This window comes from Sturnira hondurensis, unplaced genomic scaffold (genome assembly GCF_014824575.4).
Source record: "Sturnira hondurensis isolate 20B ecotype Veracruz unplaced genomic scaffold, ASM1482457v3 Scaffold0022766, whole genome shotgun sequence".
Lineage (NCBI taxonomy): Eukaryota > Metazoa > Chordata > Mammalia > Chiroptera > Phyllostomidae > Sturnira > Sturnira hondurensis.
The window spans coordinates 1,345,420-1,357,880 of record NW_028095397.1 but is presented as its reverse complement, the minus strand read 5'-3'; the positions used below and the strand labels follow the sequence as shown (position 1 = coordinate 1,357,880).

The 12,461-nt window shown below is 49.4% G+C and overlaps 1 long non-coding RNA gene across 1 annotated transcript; it reads left to right on the top strand.

Moving 5' to 3' along the window:
* Window positions 1-17: 17 nt before the first annotated feature.
* Window positions 18-7,870, top strand: LOC118980000 (uncharacterized). The gene is made up of 3 exons (XR_005065036.1): window positions 18-158; window positions 3,574-3,621; window positions 6,390-7,870. It is a non-coding gene; the product is annotated as an uncharacterized LOC118980000 (long non-coding RNA).
* Window positions 7,871-12,461: the final 4,591 nt, after the last annotated feature.

Genomic DNA, 12,461 nt, shown 5'->3' with positions numbered 1-12,461 from the left:
GTGGGCGGGGCCGCAGAGGCGTGGGCGGGGCCACGAGCCGGTCACCTCCCGCAGCCGAGGCCGCGGGAGCTGGTCTGGGCGGGGCCGCGAACGGGCGTTTCGCTCGTCTGCTTCCCGGGGACGTCAGACGCCCTTGGTGCAGCAGCACTGTTTCGAAGGTGTGGGCCGATTTCTTGATTCCCCTTTCCGTTGACCTCCCAGTTGCCAGTCCTCACGTTTCAAAAAACTGCGAGATACCCCTTTCTTTTGGGAAGCACAAACTGGAGCCCGATGGCCAGGTTTGGTCCCGGGACTGTGGTCTATTGAGAGGCCTTGGCTTCTTAATCACCTCCAGGAGGTGATAAGGGTGCCAGGCTCAGGGAACAGTATGGAGGGAAAAGATGGTACCGCGCCTGCTGGCGCATGCGCAGTGGCAGGGCTTACTGTGCTTTCAGAGTTGCATTATTTTTTACCTGGTTCTCCCGCGGGGAACGGAGCAGCATGTACCTGTGCGCTTCTCCACACCTGACTAGCCAGGGAGAAGCTCTTTGGCTTCTTCCCTTCGGGGAAGTGGGCGGGTGGTAGTACATTGGGGCAGAGGCCAGGGGACTCCTTTTGGGCTTGTGCAGTTAGCTGTCTTAGTTGGAAATGACCCCGGGACGAGGACACCGCCTCCCAGAGTTACCTGGGTCTGGTGGGGCGGGGCGGGGAGTGGAGATGCTCTTCTTTCCGGAGCCTTAGGGTATAACCGCTGTTTTCCACCGCATTTGTCATCGCATTCCAGAGTCAAAGCGTCAGAGGCGGGCTAAGACATTATGTTGCCTCAAGTTTAATTGGAAGCTGCGGCAAGTACTTACCAGCATTAGTAACAAGTCTTTATTCTTCGAGGGGGGATTTCATTTTTGCAAGTAGTATACAGCTTCTAGATCGAAGCCCGGTGGGTCAGGCTAGGCCAACATGGACAGGACTGGATTCTACTCATTGTCACGCGTTTCTCAAGAACTAGCTCTGAAAGTCAGTTTCAAAAGAGAGTTCTGGAAATCTTTTGAGTAATGGCAGGCCTGTGTGAAAAAGCGGTTATGTGCAAGGGCCCATAGTGTAAGAGGAAACACTAATTTGCACATAGGAATCAAAGTATCTTTCTAAAAATCGCTTTACCTGCCAGTCATGAAAGGTGAGTACTGATTTGAACTATTTGTCATTGATGGGAATAGGCACTTGTTCACTCAAAACTAGCAATATTTATCGAGTATCTTAAATGGCGGTGACTGTGACAGACCCTGCCTGCAGTCTGGCCAGGTCATAAAAAATCGAAGACCAAATGCATCTGGTTTTTGTTATGGAGTTCACACCTAAAGGAGGAAGCTATTTTGTTCCTAATTAAGTGCAGTGCTGGTTTTGTGCCTGTGGTCCTTGACCCCGTTCACTTGATCTCTGCTCTGTGAAGATGGTTGGGCCCATAGTCTGCAAACTCCCCCCCCACCCACCGTCTCCCCAGTCCGGTGTCTTCCGGTAACATTGTGCCCGGGGAGGTGTAAGCAGGGAGTCACAAGTGGGAGGTGGGCAAGCCATTGTTCATTTCTTTTCCTCTGGCTTCTGGCCTCCTGGGAAGTGGCTGTGCCCTTCACGAAGTCCCTGAGCTGGTTGCAGCAGCCCCTCCCTGGTGGTCCTTCCCTTTCCGACTCGGACGGTGCCTCCCTCTTTGCTCTGAGAACAAACCCACCCTCTGTTCTACCAGCTCTAGGACTGGAACCATGGATACAGCTACCTGTTCAAAATTCCTCAGATGATTTCTGTTTTCCTGCGTGGAACCTGCACTGATGAGGATGTGAATGAGTACAGCCCTGTAGCCTGTACAAAGCCATTGGCGTTTGGCAGAGGGCTGTGGGAGACCAGGCTGCAGCTCTGACCGTGCCCCACCCCTGCTGGGACTGACCTTGCCTATCAGTAGCATCTATTCCTGAGGGCCTCTAGGGAGTGGGTGTGGTGGGGGTGGGGCTGGGAGACGCAGCCTGCAAGGTCTCCACATACCGTTCATAGTCTTGGGTGCTCATGCAGCCAGTAGGCTGCTTGGCAAGCTCAAGGTGTGGCGAGGCGAGTTCCCCTCTGCCTCTCCGTCACAGAGCCAGGGTGCGTCCCCGGCCCCTGGCTTGTGACCTCCTTGCTCAGGCATCAGCCTCTCCCCCTAACCATCAGCAGGGCAGGCTGTTGAGCAGAGAGGAGAGAAGGGGAACAGGAATGTACTAATGTTTCATAACTGGGGACCCACGTAGTGTGGCCCTTCCCACTTGCACCACCAGCCCTCTGTGGTAACACATCCTGTCTCCTCCTGCTTTAAAGGGATTTACGGAACCAGGATGGAGCATCTCCGCGTGGTCTGGGAGCCTGTCTGGGCGGTGACCTCTGGGTCCAAGGGGCCTGTGGCGTGCTTGCAGGCCACCACCTCCTGAGGGCAGCTTCCCGTGACAGCCTCACAAACACAGAAGCGTGGAACACAGAGTTGTGTGCCATGGGCTATAGCGACACAAACGGAGGGGAGGGAGGCAGTCACAAATGTTGGTCAACAGACTGAACAACACAAGCAGGCAGGCTGGGCAGACCAGCAGACAAAGTGGGGAAGAGTGCTCTTTTCTAGTGGATTACAGAGAAAGGAAGAAGACCCCAGGGACAACAGGACTGTAAGGGGTTTTATGGTGTTGCGTAAATGTCACTGATGCCAATTACACTTCATCTCTGAGTCCAGAATAGCTCTTTCGGAAGAAACACGGCCGAGTTCCGATGGAGGGAAGTGCTCGTCCGGCCAGTGGACCAATCCCTGAGTTTTTCTCTGCCTCCCCCTACATAGCATTGCAGTGGCCTTTCTAAATGTTCAGTCCACTTTCACAGCATTTAAACCAGGACGTCCGACTTTGTGGTGTCTGTGAGCCACACTGGAAGAGCAGGCGTTGTCTTGGGCCACACATTAAATACACTGTGACGTGTAACCACACACACACACAAAGCTCCTCACGCTTTAAGTAAATCTACGAGTTTGCATTGGGCTGATTTCACGGCCAGCCATCCTGCGCTGCACGTGGCCTGTGGGCGGCAGGTTGGACACCCCTGCATTTTAAAGTATCAGGAAGAGAGAAAAGTAAGAGGCTTTTAGAAATTCTTGTAGATAATTAGGAGGAAATGCACATGCAGTACTACTTTCTGTATAAGTGTTTGATCATCATTACTCCCGTGCTGGCCAGTGCGGCACAGTGGGTAGGAGCGTCGTCCCATGACCAAAGGGTTGCGGGTTCGACCCCTGGGCTGGGCGCCTGTGGGAGGCAGCCACTCGCTGTTTGTCTCCCTCCCCCTCCTTTACCCCTTCCCTTCTCTCTCAAATCAATGAAAAAAAAATGTCCTTAGGCACAGATAAAAGAAAGATTTTTATCGTTACTATACAATTTATGAAATGTTCTCTGTAAACAGAGTCCCATTCTTACCACACTGATAATGAAGCTATTTCAAAGATCTGTGGGATAAAAGAATTTGTAAAGTGAAATAGCCTGTTGAAATGAACTTAATTCCTAATTTATCTCTTTTCTAATCCATTTTCTTTACCAGGTCACTGTATCTCTGTTGCAGAAAACGTTGAGTTCAAGACTCGCCGCGGTGAGTGAAATGCGTGCGCATAAAGCTAATAGAGCTGTCTCTCAGGAAACTGTGTTCTCGCGTGTGAAATGGAACCGCGTGTGACGGAAGTACTTTCAGGAGCCCACTCTGTGGTTTTTGAAAGTACAGAGCATCTTGGGGTGCAGCTTATTCAAACTAACGGCCTGAGTGCTTTCATACTGCTTTTTAATTTGTTTGTTTTTACAACTTACTTCTTACTTTGAAGTTAAATATATTCTCTCTCCATAATTTGAAGTGGTAGAAACAATTAGAAAAAGACAGTACATTCTGTGATGAATCAGAAAACCTGCATTCAAAGAGATTGGTGGTGTAATACCATCATTAAGTGCTGCTTGTTTTCAGTGATCTGTTTGGGATTTTAAATAAAATGATATGAATAGAAGAAAGTCTGTTCTCAGAACTTAAAAAGTGCTAGTGGACTTTATGCCATTAAAAAATTGTTATTATAAAGAAAGCTCCTATTCTGGAGCTCTGGATCAGAAAAATAGTAAAAATAATTTTTGTTACTTTATACCTTTATAGAATTAAAATTCTAAATTCTGGAAAGAAAGTTCAAATGACTATACAAAGGCAATCCTTATATAAATGCTCAAAAAAAAAAAAAGGCTTGGCTATTGTAGTTCAGTGAATTGAGGGCTGGCCTGTGAACCAAAGGGTCGCTGGTTCAATTCCCAGTCAGGGCATGTGCCTGGGTTCCAGGCCAGGTCCCCATTAGGGGGTGCCCAAGAAGCAACCACAAATTGCTGTTTCTCTCCCTCTCTTTCTCCCTTCCCCTCTATAAAAATAAGTAAATAAAATATTTAAAAAAAGAAAAAGACACTAAAGCCAAATTATGGCCAAGATGCTAGATCTGTTTCGGATCACGAATAAGCGCATCCGAAGCACTCACTGCTCTGATGGGCGCTCGTGCCGGATGGGTAGGAACGTGCAGAGCTTGCCTTCGCTGGCCTGTCACTGGCTCCTCAGAATCTCCTCCCCTTGGAGTGATCTCTCTTGTTTTCTCTTGTTCACTTATGGGTCAAAAGTTCAATGAATCAAAGCCAGTTAATCCTGGTTTTGCAGAGAAAAGTTTGCAGAGAAAAACAGCTTTGGCCAGTGGCCACAGAAGCTGGAGAAGTTTAACTGAAGGGGGAAAATTGGACATTTCCTCATCCTGGATGGGGACTGAGCTCTGCCTTTCATTTCCAACCCCAGTGGTTTTGCCGTTCCTCTGAAAACTGTGGCCTGTAACCAGACCCGCCTCCGGCCGGAATCCGCAGTGTCACACTGCCGGTCACGTACTGCTTCCTAAGTGAGCCACTCCAGGGGCTGGCAACCCTGTCCCGAGGAGGCAGTGCCCCCCCCCACAGCTGTGTCTGGGTCAAGAGGGGCAGTTGCTCAGAGCGCATGTCGGCGTCATCCTAGGGGGAAGCACACAGTTCCATGTGTGTGCGTGTATATGCACACATGCATACATGCTGATTGTGACATGGGAGCCGCTCCTGTCACCATGCAGAGGAGGCCCCTTTGCATTTGGGACACTGAACAGGTGGGACCAGTCATATGCATTTGCACGGTGAATTAAATTTCTTCCCACTGCCCTTTCCGTGAAGCCCGGCTCCCGGATGAAAACTCAGCTGGCATTCATGCTTTTTTCTGCTCATCTTCAATATTAGAAACAGTTACCCATTATTTAAGCTTCAATCTCAGCTTAACAATCAAAATATGAGGCCAAGATGTAGTTCTGGCTGTTGAGTTAAGGCTTCTCTTCCCGCCCCTTCTCCGGGCTGGTCACAGGCCCTGAGCTTGCAGTTCGGGAGGAGCAGGAGGGCGCGCCTGCTGCTTCTGGAACCTTCCCCTTGGGGGGGGCTTCCCACTTGAAGGTCGCCTGTCAGAGCAGTGGCCTTGCCGCCACGTTGGCCACTGTTATTTCACACACCTGGCACACGGCTGCCGCTCCGAGAACATTGGTTCCGTGTTGAACTGCCCCATTGCTTTCTGGGAGAGCGAGTTTTCTTGGGATTGTTGACTGCTGGTAAACTCACTGTGTCCTCAAAAGGGACCATTTATGGGTGATGTGGGTCAGTTAGAGGGACAGAGAAGAGTGAGTTCTGAATGCAGAGAAATTCAGCTTAGCTACTCAGCCATGTCCTTTACTCGTGTTCTATGAAGTTCAAAACAAATGTAGAGCAAGGCACATGTCTGGTGTGTGTTGAGTGTGCGTGCACAAGGAGAGATCGCACTGTACTGTCACAGCTCCAAACCCTGGAAGTCCCTGTCCGCCAGCGCTACCAGTGCCTCTGCGACTCGCCCGGGGCAGGTCCGAGCAGGTCCTAGCAGGTCTTCACGGCTTTGGCTCCTGCTGTGCTCAGAGGCTGGAACCCAGGCTGACCTCATCGGGCTGCTATGCAGGGCAGTTTCTATTTACTGCAGGTGCTGCGTGGTTTTTGGGTCTATACAAGAAGTTTGGGGGGGGGCACATTCATTACGTGACGACACACAGACTGTCCCACGGAGGGTGCCGCATTCTTGGAGCCAGTCGGGGATTACTGTGCATGTGTCAAGTAAATTTGGGGATTGTATTGCAGTGAAGCCCAAAGATAAGTTTGGAATTTAACTAGGCCGAAAGTTGTCTCAGATAATTTTTAATTGTGTTTTAGAATAAGGCTCAAATATTTCAGCATAGCCTCGAAACTTTAGGAGAGTATCAGCGAACTATACCTTAGAAACTTGCGAAGTTTATGCAGTTATATGTGTATGTGTTACAGAAATACAACACTGCGGGCACATTCTTACTCTGAAATGAAAACCTTTCTGACATTATTGCTATTCATTTACTTGAGAGCTGTGGAGCCCAACAAAATAACAGAACTGGAAAAAGAATTGCCAGCTCGTTCAGGTCGGATCTCTGGTTCTGAAAGGGCAGTGCCACTCACCCTGTCAAGCTGGAACTCGAAACACATTGGGTTTCGTAAGATGCGTTATGTGCAGTTTCTCAGAGGACTTGGGTTGAGTCACCCAGCCTTTTTGTACCACAGGTTCCTCAGCTGCAATCTAGAGGGAGTGAAATCGTTCAGTGTTTTTCAGACATTTTGCTGAAGGACTGCTTTTCCCTCTCAGCAGATACTGACTAGAGACAGAAGACAAAATAAAGGTGAATGAAGAAAAAGCGCTCCGGTCCCGACGGAGGTCAGCAAATGCTTGAGGATGGAGAAAATGTGCGTGGGCAACACATCTGAGAAAGGGGGGATGTTGTATTTCCTCCCAGAAACATAGGAAGAATGCCAGCGTAAGAAAGCCCTCAGAAAGTGAGCGTGGTGTAACTTTGTTATTTCAGAACTTCTTGTACTTAGTTGATAAAGAGATTCAACTTTCCCCCTGGAAACACTCATCTCACAAAGATAAGTGCAGACGGTCCACGCGATCCCCACTGAGAGTCTTGTCCAGTTATCTCGGATGTGGAAAGATGGCTGACGGTCTGCTGTCCCTCGCTCTCAAAGCGTCCCCACCCCACCTCCGACTCAGTGTGCTGTTGTCCCCCCACAGTTCCTTCCCAGTGTCCTCTCCTGCTCGCCGGCCACCTTTCTCTGCCTGCCCAGCTGCTAGCATCCCTTAAATGCCAACCGACCCTGGCACGCCAAGCGCATTTCACAATGCCAAGTGTAAACTGTGACCGCTGTGGCTGCGCCTGCCACTGCGCCCCCTCAGAGGACTAGGAGTGGTGGTGAGCGGTGAGAAAACCCCAGAGTCACCCCCAATCTTTGAAGAGCATCCTCTACTCCTGAATCTTTTCTCGAACAGGAGGTCTCATTAATTTCTAGCAGTAATTTTACCTCTAGACAGAAAAGTGGTTTCTTTTGAAAAGTTCCAAAGCCTTAATTCAGAGCTTCCCAGTGGGGTTGGTGGGGAACAGAAAGGTGTGAGGTGTGTAGGGATAGCGCCTCTCAGCTCCAGGGTGGGGCACAGAACCCGTGGGTGGGATGGGGTGCCCGTGGCCACGAGAGCATGCACAGGGCTTCTCTGCGCGCCTGACAGTCATGCTGTGTGCTGCCAAGGCTATGAAAAACACGGGACAGAAGAACATGAACATGCTCAGAACATCTGTATAATGACCCACTTTGTTGTGAGTTGGAAAAGAACATGAAGTATTGGATAAAGAAATCTCATGCAAGAGATTGAATAAGAAACACATGCAAGCATATATAACAGAACCATTTAGGTCTGAATTAAAGGACAGTATGAACGAAATGGTTAAAATATTAATAGTATAAATCGTACCATTCCCGAAATGTGAGCGATTCACAGGGAAAGGTGGTTACATATACTGAACACTGTGTTTTTAAACCAAGAGAGACGTCTGTGAAAGCTTCTAAATGAGTCGAGCTAGTGGAGAGTAGAGCCTTGGAACCTTACGATCCCCAGAGCTCGGCCTTCCTCTGATGGACAGTTCACACAGTTCACAGTTCACAGTTCACAGTTCACACTGTGTGACTCGTTAAGTGCGGTGGGCACAGGAATGGCCGAACACTTGGAAGATGTCCTTGAAGAGCCTGAGACTAATGCCGAGAACAGAGCAGGCGGCTGCTGTGGTGTGCGGAGCACGGCAGGGCAACCCTGCAGGTTATGCTGCGTAGTTTAGCGTCCACACGAGAACTCCTGCTGCTGACGAACAGAAGGCTTGGCCAGTGAGTTCGCGCAGTGAGTTCGTGCAGTTTCTTCTGACGTGATCAGAAGAAACAAACCGATGTTTCTGAGTGCTGCCTGGTGGGTTACCCGGAACTCAGGCGGAGGCTGACTTCTGACAGGGCCTCCAGTTTTCCAGCTTTACAGACCTGTTCTCTTCGGATGTCAAGTGACCACATTTTCAGGTTACCACTCCTAGAGTGATGGCTGGAGGCCAATTTCGGAATAATTTCCAACACTAGAAGGCCAAATATATTGGGTTGGCGTAAAGCATTTGTCCTGGTTTTCCATGAGCCGGCGCTAGTGGCACCTGGTTGTCTTTAACTTCATTTGAAACCATTTTGTGACATTGTATTGTGACAACGGTCATATCAGTGTAATTTAAAGGAAACTTATCAAAATGAGTGAATTTTTGTGTAGTCATTTCAGTGTTGAAGAGGGAAGAAAACCTGTTTGGCATATTATGCTTTATTATTTCAAGAAAGACAAAAGCACAATTGAAATGTAAAAACCCCACATTTGTGCAGTGCATAGAGAAGGTACTGTGACTGATTGAGTGTGTCAGAGGTGGTTTGCAAAGTTTTGTCCTGGAGAGTTCTCACTGGACGATGTTCCACGGTCGGGGGGACCAGTTGAAGTTGGTAGCGATCCAGCTGAGACATTCGTTGAGAACAGTCAACGTTCTGCGGTGCGGGAGCCGCCGACGTACCCCAAACATCCAGATCAGGTGTTGGAAACCATTCGCACCAGGCTGGTCATGTTAATCACGTTGGTGTCTGGGGTCCACGTTAGTTAAATGACAAACGCTTCTTGACAGTATTTCTGCATGCGATTCTCTACCTAAACATAACGAAAATGTTCCGTTTTCAAAACAAATTGTGAGAGTAGGTGAAAAGCAGATACTTTACAATGACATGGAGTGGGAGCGATCCAGGGGCAGGCGCAGTGAACCACCACCAGCCACACAAAGGCCAGTCTTCACCCAGAGAAGGTCATGTGGAGCACGTGGTGGGACTGGGAGCGAGTCGTCTGTTATGAGCTCCTTCCGGAGAAGCAGGCGGTTACCTCCAACGGGCACCGCTCCCAGTGAGACCAGCTGAAAGCAGCGTGCGCCGACATGGGTCTGGAATTTGTCAGCAGAAAACACATAATCTTCCATCAGGATAGCACAAGACCACATGTTTCTTTGGTGACCGGGCGAAAACTGTCGCAGCCCGCCTGGGAAGTTCTGATTCATCCACTGTATTCACCAGACGCCGCACCTTCTGATTTCCATTTATTTCGGTCTTTACAAAATTCCCTTAATGAAAGAAAATTTCAATTCCCTGGGAAACTGCACAAGGCACCTGGAACAGTTCTTTGCTGAAAAAGATAAAAGGTTTTGGGAAGATGGATTATGAAGTTGCCTGAAATTTGGCAGAAGGTAGTGGAACAAAACAGTGAATATGTTGTCCAATGAAGTTATTGGTGAAAATGACAAGTGTGATTTATGTTTACTTTAAAACCGAACAGCCTCTGTGGCCATCCCGATATTTTAAAGCAAGAATTTATCCTAATCACTCATCCGTTTGTTTCTACCTGAGGCGGTACGACTTTTCCCGGAATTTGTTTTAAAACACGTGCATCATTTTCTGGCAACGTTCCTTGTTCCTCCCAAAACAAGACAAACATGCTGATTTTCCCCAAGCGACCCAGCTCCCAAACACGCACACTGCGCCTCCTGCCCTAGCTGTGACCCCAGGCAACGCTCCCACAGGCCCTCCATCCCTCTCCCTATTTTCCCACCAGAGATGCTCACACAGCGTGTCCAGTGCGAGTCCCCTGTCCCGTGTCGGGAGAGGTGAGGGTCCACACTGCTGTTCTTCGGGGTTCATAGTGAGGACAGGTAAATCGGTTTCTAAGCGGTTTGTACTGTACCCTGGACTCCAGCGGGGAAACGGTAAGCCTGCCAAGTGAGGTGCTGGGCCTCGGGGGCCTACAGGGAGCAGGTGCCACCACCCACCCCGGCCTTGGCCGGCCAGTGTCCCCCCAGACCTCCTGGGCAAGCACCTCACAGGGCGAAGCTCAAGCAGAGAAAGCCCCCTTTTCAGGTGGCCGAATGACAGCTGTGACCGCCTGCCCCGAAACGAGTTCTGGAAAGGCTCCGAATGCGTGGCAGTCACATAAATGCAGCTTTGCTGCTGACACGGTCAGTCCCACCTTTGGTGACTCGGGGCTGGGGAAACCTTGGGGGAGACCGCAGTGTGAACATTCCAGGATGACGTGCGGCCGTCTGCCGGCGTGGCGCCGCTGGAGTGCCAAGGTGCAAGGTCGTTTTGGGGGTTGGTTCTACATACAAATGACCTTGGCTGGTTCTGCAGCGTTTCAGGTCACTGTAACTGTTCAAGGCTCACCAGCAGGGGCGTGGGGGGAGAGAGCCAGCCCCCTGGACTCCCCCCGGGGGTGGCTCGGAGTGCCTGCCGCACATCCAGGGAAGCACGCAGCTCTGTGTGCAGGGAGATGAGGACAGAATGAAGGACAGCCAGAAGGACGGCGTGCTCAGACTTGTCTCTTCACTGGAACTGCTTGTACGGTTGTCCTGCCTTTCTTTTCAATTTGGAAAGATAATGAGAGCAAATTACAGGGGAAACCATATTTCTGTTTCAGTGTTTTGAACAAAGCAATCTGCTGAGTCTTTGGCGTTTTTTAGAAACCACCAACATGATTAAAAAAAACTTTGCTGCCCCTTAAGGCTTGTTTAAAGAATCTTCAAAATACAAGGAAACGACAGTCATCTTATGGTTCCTACAGGTTGGTGGTCCGAATTGAAGGCGAGAAGGCCCGTTAAGCTCTCGCTTCCCAGCAGAACACAGAGCCAGGTGCGGCGGCCTCAACTGGCAGTGGGGTTGGGCGGGCTCTCTGGGGCTCCTGTTCGAAACTGGGCACAGCTTGGAAGAAGAGTTTCTGCCTTCACAGTCCCATCTCTGACACCCGGGGGTCCCAGCCCAGGTGTCATCCTGCCCAGGGCCCTGGCTGGGGGCTGAAGACCATGGTGGTGGGCGCAGGAGAGGCCAGCTGCACAGAGGACCCTGAGGGCTGGGTTTGCACCGAGGAGGACGCAGCTGTGGGCGTTGGCACGGTCGGTTCTTGTTCAGGTGGTGCTGTGCTTAGAGGAAAAGTACCGACCGAAAGGGGGCCCACCCAGGCAGTTCCTTGGAGGGGCCTGGACCCCGGAGCCTGCTACAGAGGCCCTGGACTGGGGCCACCTCGCGTCTCTGTCCACAGTGTTTTTGCCATTGGGTGTTTCTTTCATGCTGCGAAGCAGGAAGCAGACACACATCTTTCACGGTTGTTTCTTTCTTAGGAATATCATTTTCCATGTACACTCTTTAACATGTGCTTAACACAGTTATTCTGACATCTTCTCATGTACTCTTTCTACTGAATGCATACTCGGAAAAATATCTTCAAAACTATAAAACTCAACACTGCACATTTCAGAGATTAAAAAAACATAAAGAAAAAGAACTTTAAAATACCAGTTACTCTACCACCAGGGATACCACTTTTACGTTTTTTGTTGAAAAGCTTATAGAAAATCAGGTACAGGACCACGTGGTCCCCCCCCAGGCCCCCCCAGCCGTGGGGAGCATACTTTGCTTGCTCACTGCACAGTAGCAGAAACCCTCAGAAATTCTCCTTTGGTGGTTTCAGGACTTCCAAGTCCAAATTTCTTTCTCATTTTCCTACTATTGGACATCGAGTTTATTTCCAACTGTGTTGTTTCAAGTAAAGCTGTAATGCAATGTTCTTGTAAATAAGCTTTATCCCTGCTGCTTTGATTATTTCCAAACCTAGGAAAAGTCTTACCCTCTCTCTGCCCCATCTTAGGTTTGAGGGGGGAAAAATCAGGTCTAGTTATGACTTGAATATGAGTGGTGCTAAATGACACAGCTTCTTAAAAATAAAGGAAAATTGTAAGTTTTAAAAACGATTATATGTAACAATCAATTCCAGCAACTTCTAAGACCTTGAAAATGCCACTAGCCAGCTTGGTATGGTCTCCATTTTCTCTCCTTGTTTTCCTCTCAGTGAATTCAATTTTCTATAGCGACATCCTTCAAGTAAAAAGAAGGAGGTCTAGTTCTTTAGTGTAGATTTTCTACTCTATTCTGTAA